Source organism: Daphnia pulex, chromosome 3 (genome assembly GCF_021134715.1).
Source record: "Daphnia pulex isolate KAP4 chromosome 3, ASM2113471v1".
Taxonomy (NCBI): domain Eukaryota; kingdom Metazoa; phylum Arthropoda; class Branchiopoda; order Diplostraca; family Daphniidae; genus Daphnia; species Daphnia pulex.
This window is the reverse complement of record NC_060019.1, coordinates 5,737,352-5,748,773: the sequence shown is the minus strand read 5'-3', so window position 1 is coordinate 5,748,773 and position 11,422 is coordinate 5,737,352. Positions and strand designations below refer to the sequence as shown.

Here is an 11,422-nt window from a genome sequence, read left to right as displayed (position 1 = left end):
TAATAACGGAGCACGAGCTTAAGGTATACCTGCAGATTCGAAGGAGCTGTCGTAGTGTAACGATGGTTTGAATCACTTTGTCGACGGTCTTTAATGAAAAATTTTAACTGTAACTGAAGGCGTAACTCAGGGAGGATTCGGTCCAACGGGCGCAAGTCAACTGCAATATTTATGTCTGCCTTTCTTTTTTCAACAAATAGCATCCCAGATGTTCTATTTGATGAGCTTCTGATTACAAAAATAAATTAAATAGAATTGATGACACTTCAACAATGGAAAGTTGTGAAATATGTGGAGTATTATTTATAATCCTTGTCTACATCTCCTTTTCCATTATTAAATGTCGAAGAAGTACAACTGGAATTACCTGTCTGTTGTATCACAAATGATCATCACAACCCACAACTTCTTATACGTTTATACATCATTATTTGAAAAAATTCTTGCACTTTTTCATTTATTAACGCAGTTGACAAAATTATCATAATGGCAATGTTTGGATGTGGTCATATATGTTGTACAAATCTCAATTTCATAACTTGTGGGAAAATGTTGGTGAGGACTGTTCAAGTTGCCTAGTCCCAAAAGTTATGTACTACTTTTTCATGACAATTACACCAAGTGATTTGGAACAAAACTTTTCATTAAATGACGATCTATCAGGATCAATTAATGCTTTTAGATTAAAAACCATTTGAACTGGAATGATTGATTGCAGGCGACACTAAACGTCATCAATACTGGCATGCGCATGGGAAAATGACGTATTTTTTTATTGACTAACCATTGGATATTTTTAGCTTGGCCGCAAACGTTTTGTCTTAGTGGAGATACAGAGTTTTTAGTGATCTTGTACCATGAGATTTGTTTTTAATTTTGTTGTTATGCTTGAAATGAACTTGTTTTTTTTCCGGACGTATTTTTCAACTTTGTTGTTTATCCTTGCGCCAAGTCTTTTTCATCCCAAAATTTCACCAAAATTTTTGAGCTTGAACAAATACAAAATACAAATACAAATACATTGAACAAATATTTTGTAAAATTGTCAACATTTTTTTTACTTGAAAAGGCTTGAGCTAATTTTCTAAGCATACTCCGAGCTTTTGCAAACTTTATTTTGACTTTAATTTGTAAAAGCTTGGAATAGGCTTGAAACAAAGCATAAATTAACGACAATCATAAACTTAATTTCATTATGTTATTGTGTGAATCTAAATTTATTATAATCATACTATTTATATTATCTAATGATCAAGTTCAATTTTTACAATTCTATCATAATTTTAGACATACACAGTAGTTCAAAAATTTTCGGTGAACTAGTTGACTTCTGGCAAAAACTTCGGGGTTAAGTTTGATAAACATTTTAGCATAATATTTAGCTTGTTGGGCATAATGTTTGTTCTGCTGTTTACCATAATGAATAGCCTTCCAGACTGTGAGGTGATTCAACTTGAGTTCCTCGTTACGGGCAATGTGAACCAGATAGCAACATTTAGCATATGGTTAGACATGATTGAGAATTGATTCAAATTTGACGTAAAAGAGTTAACCGCATTTCTATTCTCATTTTCAGATTCTCAGCCATTTGCATCATTATTAACATTCAGTTTTTCAACTGCTGACACGGTGAATCCGGCACCCTGAAGTAATACGTCGGCTACCAAATGTCCGCGATGATTCACCAATAGTGACAACAACACTGTTTGAAAAATCACTGTATTGCGGATTCAAAGTATAAAACCCACAGGTTTGTGGTCCACCAGGAATATTAGAAAAAAACGCAAGCAAAGTCGAAAAAAAATTTGTCCGCCGTCGCAACAGTGGTGGTAAATCGTTCCTCGATTGTTTGTGTGTAGTTGGGGTTGGAGGAAAAGTGAGGGCCTGTCCTTTTATGGAATCGGAATGTGTGACTGCAGTGTTTGGTGTTACCTCCAGAACACTTGGCTTACATATTTACCGTACCAGTCGGAACGACCGCATGCCCTACAGAAGATTCCACTTCTATAATGTATCAACGCCTGTAACTTTTTTTCACTATTATTATTACGAGCTTTATCGGCGAGTTATTTTGATAGCTAGTTGCGGTTAAGAATATATCGACCCGGTCTCACAATGTTGATGCGAGAACGATCAAGTGAGCGCGCCATTTTGAGTTCTTCCATTAAGCGGTCCGTGGTTTTACCACCGTATCTGTCTGCCACACAGGGTTAGGGTGTGAACAAAAAAGAATCGCATCGATTCCTTTCCATTCAGTATAAAATATGTAAAAGTTCCATGGACTCTTGTCTTGACCTATTATAAGCGTTGCTATGAACGGCAACGGCTCGTCCTAGTTCGTTTGATATTCTCCCACATAGCAACGGGTCTTCTTTTAGATATCCCAAGGATGTCCCGTCACCTCCAAGACATCCCAGACTAAAACAGGTTCTCGATGTCTCAAAGTTGTCCGACGAGGCCTACCTCGGGACACATACATCTCTGTCCAAAAATAGACATCTTAAAGATGTCAGTCAGGACTAACTTACGCCAATGGAATTTGAGTACGGAAAAGTGACGTCTTTTGAATGTCTCGTCAGGTCTACTGTGGGAAAAGGCGAATACAAGCGAAAAATTGACTTAAGGATGTCCACGAAAAGACGAACTTGGTGTATAGCAGTGGTACTAAAATAAGATGCCCATAAGACGTCTGAGATCACACTATCTCGAGACAACTGTACAACTAGAAAACAGGACCAGAAGGAGATGTCTTCATGGATGCCTTTAAGGCGTCTCGACAAGGCGAACTTAAGCCAACTTTTCCTGTGTGTTTCAAGCGATTTCAAGACTAAAATATAGTGTCCTACGGTTAACTTAAAGATGGCTTCTGGATACGCCATAAAGGACTATATCATGTTGTCTTCAAGATGGCTTGAAGATGCTCCGGACAGTCGAATTTACAACTTATGAAATCAATATCGGGGCTGTAATACTTCTTAATGTCTAATTAAATTTTGTTTTTTTCTTCTTCAAAATAAACAAAGAATAAGTGAACAACTGAAAACTCATTGTTTTTTTAATGGGAAAACTACAAATGATTCCAGTGAGGCTGAAGTAGGTTAATCTAACTGCCTTATACAAAAGGTATTCAATGTTCCAACATTGACTACAAACGAATTATCAATATATTGGTAAAAGAATACAAGACTTGATAATTCCACTACTGTCAGATGACATTTTCAAGATCATGGCCGACAGGATGGGGAAAAAACAATTGAAGCAAAAAAAGCGAGTTTCGAACCCCTAACCATTAAAAAAATAAGCCCCCTTTTTCAGTCTAGTTTAATTTGAAATAGTAACTGGTGTTTAAGCTCTTTTTGATCTAAAGTGCATGTACTCTGTGCAAATTATCGTTTCTATTTCTATTTTCTGACTGCTGACGATAAAATGATTCCTTTCTTAATCGTCATATTACAAGAAGGAAATCAGGAAGATCAAACTAGAAGGAAAGGAGATAACGAAATCATACCTAGCACTTGGTATCATGATGGATTGTGTTCTTTGCCATCAAAGAATATTCTCGAATTGGCTGAGAAGTGCGAGATGTTGAAGATGGCATGGAAACGGTATACATGCAAAGTTCTCTCGAGTCACGGTAATTCTTATTTCTCATGTTGCAACTGTATTCTACTAATAAATGTGTTTATTTTCATTAGATAAATTTCGGGAAGCCGCGAACAGAAAAGATGATATGTTACACTTCGGATTCAGCAGGAGTGTTTTTGAGCTCGAGGCATCCCTACTAACACGGCCCATCCTCTTTATGTAAGATGTAGATAAATATGGGATGGATAGATCCAGGTCGCAATTGTGGGGCGGTAGTATAGCGTAGGTATAAATTTATTCGGATCTAGGATGGGATCAAATAAAGAATATTCATCGTAGATCCACCAGCGTATATTCATTAACATACTGATTGTACATCAAAGTAATATACTCGGGGGTATGATTTTGTTGTGATACCATTTGGTACATACACAGAATGTGCATCACAGTATAACCATATTAGGTACACAGTGGACGAAAAAGCTAAAAAATATCTCAATTTCCATTACTCCCAAACGTTTGTTCCTAGTTTGTACGAACAGTTGGTCAAATGGTTAGAGAGGTGAGCTACGGAATTGTAGGTCAGTAGTTCAAGTCTTGGGGTAGACTTTTATCTTTTAATTTCTGACAGAAATCATATCCAAAGATGGATGTTATTTAAGGATACTGTGTATACACAAACCGGTATATTCAAGGGACATACAAATGGTACGTGCGGGGAAGGGGAAATAAGGATAAACATGAAGCATTCCATGGATATGCTGTTTGTATCTCCCTTATCCTTGGGAGTACGCTTCAGTCATATCCATGGTACATCGCTGTGTTAGTAGGGATAATTTAAGATCGGAAGGATAAAAAAATACAACCTCAACGACAAAGAAACCAGCAGGTTAAACCTTTCTTGCCCGCCTCCAACATCGTTTCTAACGAGAAAGTTGGCGAGGAAATCGATACAATTGACACTGGTATTGGACATGTACCAAAACCTATAACACCAAAAACAGCAAGTAAGAAAAAATCCTCGTAACCAACTCACGAAGATTCGGATTCCGGTATGGAAGAGAGTAATATATCCCAAATTATCAATGCTGGTCCGGTAATCCAGCCACCAACAATCACACACCGTTTTCGCTCATCGTCTGGTAAACTATGTTCGATTTTAATAATTGAATTTTACCTTTTTAACTTTGGTTTTGATCAGTTTTACAGCCAAGCAAAACACTACCACTTGGTGGTACGCGTAAATCACAGCAGCAAGGGACGAGCGATGGAGGCGATACTTCTCGTGGCGAAAATGGAGAGGACTTTGGCATGATACAGTCACAAGCACTAATGGCGAGGCCTTCGACCTACCAAGAGACAACTAACCCTCACTTAAAGCGCAAAACCCCGTTGCTGGGTAAGAATTCTTCGCATATTTCATAAACACATAAAGGATATAGTAATGGATTCTAGAACTTCAGGTTCGCCTGAGAAAAGATCCTCTTTTGAAAAACAAGTTTTGAAAAATTTTGCGAGTAAGAAATTTGAGCTGTGTGCTTGTCGAAATCTTTATTATTAAATTGTTGACTTTTTTATTAAAGACCGAAATCGATATTTACGAGTGATGGCAGAGAATGATCTGACATTAGAGCAGAGCAACGAGATTTGCGTCGGCTTATTGTAAAGAAACAATCTGGAAGTGCGGAACAGAACAGCGAATGAAATCGCCATCCAGTTTTCAGAGACACGTCAGCCTTCCGTTAAACACAAAAGGAGACTTTCCTACATTTTGAGGAGGAACTGTTACAACTGGAAGTTTAAAAAAATCTTGAAAGTCTAAAAAATTGTTGTAAATGAGCTATGGGATTCCACCACACCACTTTTTGGTGTGGTGCACCCCTCGTAAATGAGTAATCTGTTTCTAAATCATATTTTTCAATCAAGGTGGAAATGCTGCGTTTATTCTTTGAAAAAAAACGTAGACGACACAATCAGAAGAATATGGCGGGAGGTAATGACGAACGAACTGATGAAAGATTATACCTGGAGCGGAACCCCTTGACCTAATAGCGGAAAGGAAAACGGTCTGGCAGTAAAAGGTTCAAGATTGCTCTCAGCTGTTATTGAAGCAGTGAAATTTGGGGACTTAAGTAAAACTTCTATCCCAAGTATAGAACAAACTTAAAAATGATTATGAGGAAAGCCGTTGATAGGCTGAAACACAATGCAGTAGCTCTGCACTAGTAGTGCACCTAAAATTTCATGTCCCTATTTATTTAATTGACTCTTTATAGGCAGCAAGGCCCAGCAATGTGTTGATTTTGATGTACAATGCCGGATTCAAGAATAAAGTATGTGACATGTTATGATTTGTAATTGACCTTTTTGGGCTAGACTTCTCCTTATAAATATCATTTGCGAGTCCTCATTACGTCTTAAACTATGCCATTACAAGTCTTTTTCAGATAATTTTTATGTTGTCTTTCAGACGTCATTTTCTTTTCCTGTATATGGTTTAGCTATCTTTGGAGCGTCCTAAAGACGTCTGCGGGATATTACCTTATTAAAAAACCACTATGGATATATTTTATTCATAAAAAAGACGATTTAAGGTAGACGTCAAACTGTCTCAATTGGCGTCTTGAAGACAGTACTAGTCCCGTACATTCGGACGAAAGGAATGGGTCTTAAAGATTACCTAAAGACGCTTATAGACATCCACAAGACATCCCCACTAGAGACAACCAGACATCCTTGGGTTGTCTAAAAGAAGACCGGGTGCTATGTGGGCTGTGATATACATGGAGATCATCATGGCCAAGGTATGGTTCATCTTTCAATGGTTCATATCTTTCAACTTGACCAGCATTTGCGTTCGGGTGAAAACCCGAAGTAGTATTTGGGAGTAATCCATATTTTTTACAGATCCCTTGGGTTATTTCTGCTAAAAATCAATTCCTTTTGTCCGTGAAGATTGACTCCGGAATATAATTACGAAGAACTGTTTGATTAATGATGAAGTCTGTAACGACATCTGCTGTACCGGACGGCAAACCCTGTGGTTCGACTCACTTTGTTGGATAATTCATAGCACCAAGATCATTTTTGTTCTTGAGATGTGGTAGGAAAAGGAACCAAAATTTCCCCTCCAATCTTATGAAATGATCTATCTACCGTGATGCATTGCAATATACCGAAAGGGAGTGAACAAGTACGTTTCCTGTTTTGACATTTTTTTGTTCAGATTGAACATTGTAAGTGACATTTGAGGCAATTTTCCCCAAAAAACGATTATTTTGGTCAACTTTCGCTAAATTCCGATGTGTACATACTAATCGTCATGGAAAGATGACAGAACTAAGTCTCGATACTTAGGTGGCAGGCAGGGACGTAGATAAAAGACTCCATGAACAGTTATTTTGTTTTAAGGCGTCCACCAAGCAATAATGGCGTTCCACTGATCGTCCTGATTCGAGGCGTTCTATAATTTTGTACCATTCCGTACCAGCTCGTTGTTTCTTGGCAAAATCTAGGCGTAAGTCTTGAAGTTAGTAATCTAAGGAATCGAGAAGTAGTAATTCTACAAATGTAGCAGAAGTAGTGGTTGCATTGTGTAAATCTTTTTCACCAAGAACTTTTGTATAAATTTTCCAATTGCTGGGTTTGCGTCATTGTGGGTTTATTAAATTACACAGGTTGAGAATGTTGAATAGTAAGAAGTTGCGTCTTCATCAGGTTCTTGTAGCATTGCTTCCTGGACCAACGCAAATGTTTTGTTTGAATTCTTGAAGGGAGATAGCCCGTAAGCCTTGAGTTACGGGGATTGCTGTGTCTCCTTGTGCCGCTGGCTGTTCGGGTTGATCTCTCCAAGTTCAAGTGCCATGATTGAATCTATGTTATCGTTCTGAATGTGATGGCTGGGTCCCTTGTCGTGTTTGTCACTCTCGTCGGAAGCTGACGAACTGAGGTGAAAAGAAGAGGGCGAAGGACTCTTAACACTGACAATTGGACATCTCAACCGGTCTGGATGTTTTTTTTTTAGCTTGGGTGCTACTTGATCTTTGTTACTCAAGGAAATGGGAAGGGGATGAATAAGTCTTTTACTTTGTTCTCTCCCATATTTTGGTCTTCGCCTATTTGGCGTCTGTTTCATTACCCTTTCGGATGCGATTATAAAAATTTCCTTGGAAACTTCTCTAGCACCGAAGAATTTGTGGGTGACAACACCTATAGTTTGTAGTCTGCTAGTTTATTTTTAAATACAGCGTAGAAGCACATCGATATCCGTGTTTATTGATCGAGTGTATTGTTTATTGTTTCGATGAAATAGGGCCTCATACACCTACTACATATGTTACAGAGGAAGAAGTCTATTAGGTCTATGAGGTCAAATCAATATTGGACTAGGGGTAATTTTGTTTATGTTTATTGACATACTCTGTGTCGTTCAGTTTACTGTCCCGCTCTGGCTTCAATTTTTCCTACTTTAAGAATTGATATTTTTTCATCGCAATCTATTTCCTGCTATGAAAACGCCTTTACAATGTAGGATTGGAAGCCAAATCTATTTAACTTTGGACTGTTTAAATTTTATTTGCAGAAAACTTGGGACAGGCATAGCTTACAAAGTGAAGTGGGTGGGCTAAGATGACAGCCATGACTCGTGGGAACCTATAACAGCTTTAACAAACTGCTCAGTAATGTTACCCGAATTTCAATCACAGTAAGTTTAACGTAACAACAACAACGTTACATCACTGGTAATTATTTTGGAATTGGAGATTTCGGAAAAGTGGAAGGCTTCTTACTGTTGTCCAGCCCCAAAATGTTTCCCACCAACCGTAAAGGACATCGTTGCAAACTAAGAACCCTCAACACTACATACCGGACGATGAAACACATGAGAAATTGTATCGATCCTCTCCATATCACCGATGCTGGTGATGACAAGAGGATTATGTAGGTATTAATTCCTCTGCATGTTGATCCTCTCCCGTTTTGTCCGGTCCGGTCAAATGTAAAAAGAATCGCCCTATTTCCTGGCAGAAGATGAGCAACAGCAGCAAATGAATAACATATGAATAAACAACAATATGAAATAACCTGAAACAAAATGATCAGAGCAAACAAATAGTTTGGATTTATTGTAATTGCTTTTTGACAACTTCAACCACTCGGCTCTTCTTCTTTCAATGAGTTCTTTCTCAATTGAATTACTGTTAATGTTGCATTCTGGCACTTTGAAAAAACTTCGGTGATCTCTTTTTTTTTTATAAGTTGAACATATCAAACAAAAAGCTGTTACCATTTTAAACACTTAAGAAATAAAACAGGTTTCACTTTTGCTGCTGACAGCCTGACAGGTTACAGTACATGGCCTTACGTGGGGTATTGACCGGATCAAGCAAAGTCTGCAGCAAGTTTCGGCTATCCCCCGCCATAGTGCGCACGACTTTTCGCTCTACTTACCCGAACCAAATAGAAAAAGGTCTATACTGTTAATTTTGCGATAAGCTATTGGTTCACCACTTTTCTTAAAAAGAGATCTCTGACTCAAGGAGTCCGAAATACTTTTTCGGAGGTAGTTTTTGGAACATAAACTGGAGAGGGAAGTTAAGAATCAGGAATAGGTCTATCCTGTTCAGAATCCCAATGCGATTCCAACGTAATCAAGCCCAGATTTTAATCAGTTAGTTGTTTTTTATTATATGGTTGGCCCAAATTGAATTCTTCAACGAAATCTTTAAATTTGCTATGGACATAATAAGAAAAAATTCAGTTTTTTGTATAATTACATAAAAACTGAATTTAAAAAAAATTAAATTCTACAGAAATTTTGAGTTAGAAAAAGTTATATGTTATATCACCAGTTTTCTGTCGAAGAAAATTTTCAAATCAAATTTCGAATAGAATAATGAAAAAAATCGTATTTGTAGGGGAGACCGAGGCTAGTTGGTCTAGGCTAGGGGTATATCGCTCTTTTCTAATATATTTAATGAAAATTGAAATTGAGCTTATTTCAGGATAGCCGTATTGTGTAGTTTGATAATTAGAATGTTTTGACCTCTGTACTGTATGTCTGCTGTAAAAAATATAGATTTTAAAGGGGGAAAACGAATTTTTGACTAAGTTCGAACTTTTTTACGCTATTAATCCCCCCCACGTATTGGGTTAAATTAACAAGATTCCTTCGGTAATATCCTTCGGTAATTTTTTTAAACGTTAAAGAGACAGAAAATAAAGGTTATGGTAGATTAATACATACTATAACGTTTGGAAAATTCTGTTTCCCTTTATTCTCTTTCATAATTGATTCTTTATAACTAATTGACTAATAATCTGTCAATAAAAAATATTATGAGTGGTGCGACTTAGGTGTGGCGGAGGCTTCGCCCCGCCACCCCACGTCGCACTTCATGTTTAGATTAAGTTTTAGCAACATTTATTACTATATGTTAAACATAACTTATAATTAAACCACCGCTGAAAAAATCTTAATTCAGGCATATAACCTAAGTGTTTTATGATCGGTTCTGAAATCGATACCAATGGTAGCGTCGCTAGCGATATTACCATAGCTTTACTTCGTCTTTCGTTACATTGTTTGGTGTACACAACAACCGGACCACGCTTTCCCTTAGACTTAATGTCAACGTTGGTATAATGGTTAGCAACCCGGCCTGCCACTCGTTTGGATCGGGGTTCGAATCTCGATCAAGTCATAAAGGAAATTTAAATTTGTAACTTTTGAAAAATTACACTTATAAAACTTTCGGAGGTAAATGGAAGTTGAAGATCGGTGGTAACTCTTCACGACCGCCAAACGATCTTGATGACTGTGGAGAGGACAAGGGAAGAAGAGAGACATGACCCAGAGCTTCAAAATGAGTATGATCAAACATTTTTAAAATGTTCCTCAACTTCTTGGTTGATGACTTACTGTTAAAAAAAAGGGGAATAGAAATTTTACTTGTTAAAAAAATTAATTAAAATCAAGATCATCATTTATTAAAAACAGTAAACAAAAAGAGGCAAAAATAAGAACAATAAAGACGAAATCGAACAAGAACAATCAAAATCAAATCAAATATCATATCATGAAAACTTGTCTTGCTAGGGAAGATTCAAACTTTTTTTCTTTTTGTTTACACTGCTGAGCACTCACTGCACTGACAGTTGGAAGGTTAAGCAAACAAAAGCGAATTCACTGCCTAGGATTCGGCAACCAGCTAGGTAACAAATACGCAAATTACATTTTTAAAACAGTAATAAAAACAAATGAAAACCCCGTTACGCCATGTATCAAATTTTGACAGAATTATGTACAAAATTTGGTGACGATTGGTCATTCAGGGAAGAAACGTATAAAGGATAACTAAATGGACATTAAACCCTCTGAATTTCACTACTAGCTACTACTACCCTACCCCCTATACCCCACACCCTATATTGTTAAGGACCTTCGTATATAAATATACCTCAGGGACTAGTACATATGATCTTTTGCAGGCAGAAAGCTTATTGTCTTGCTGGCTAAACTTTGTGTATTTTGGTTTTCTATTTGAAGGTGCATAACTATTTCATTTTTAAATATGAAGCCGAATACCTACCATGGGGTATATCGGCCATTTATTTTTGGGACAAGTTGCCTCATTTACTTAACATTGTCTGCTAGCTGGGGCAAGTTGACCCATTATTTTCGTAAGCTTTTACTGTTCTCTTGACGGCCAACTTTCTCCTGGTAGCGGTGGCGATTTTCCCTAAAAGCAAAGTGATAAACCACTCAATACTGTTATATATTTAAAACTTTTTTGTATTTTTTTCGACGCTTAATTTTAGCCAAGATAATAAGCTT

The 11,422-nt window shown here is 37.2% G+C and overlaps 1 long non-coding RNA gene across 1 annotated transcript; it reads right to left on the bottom strand.

The window, feature by feature from the left end:
- Positions 1 to 8,134: 8,134 nt before the first annotated feature.
- On the bottom strand, positions 8,135 to 8,944 carry LOC124189829. Its single transcript, XR_006872674.1, has 2 exons — positions 8,873 to 8,944; positions 8,135 to 8,606 (listed from the first exon to the last, which is right to left on the bottom strand). It is a non-coding gene; the product is annotated as an uncharacterized LOC124189829 (long non-coding RNA).
- Between the last annotated feature and the right edge of the window lie 2,478 nt (positions 8,945 to 11,422).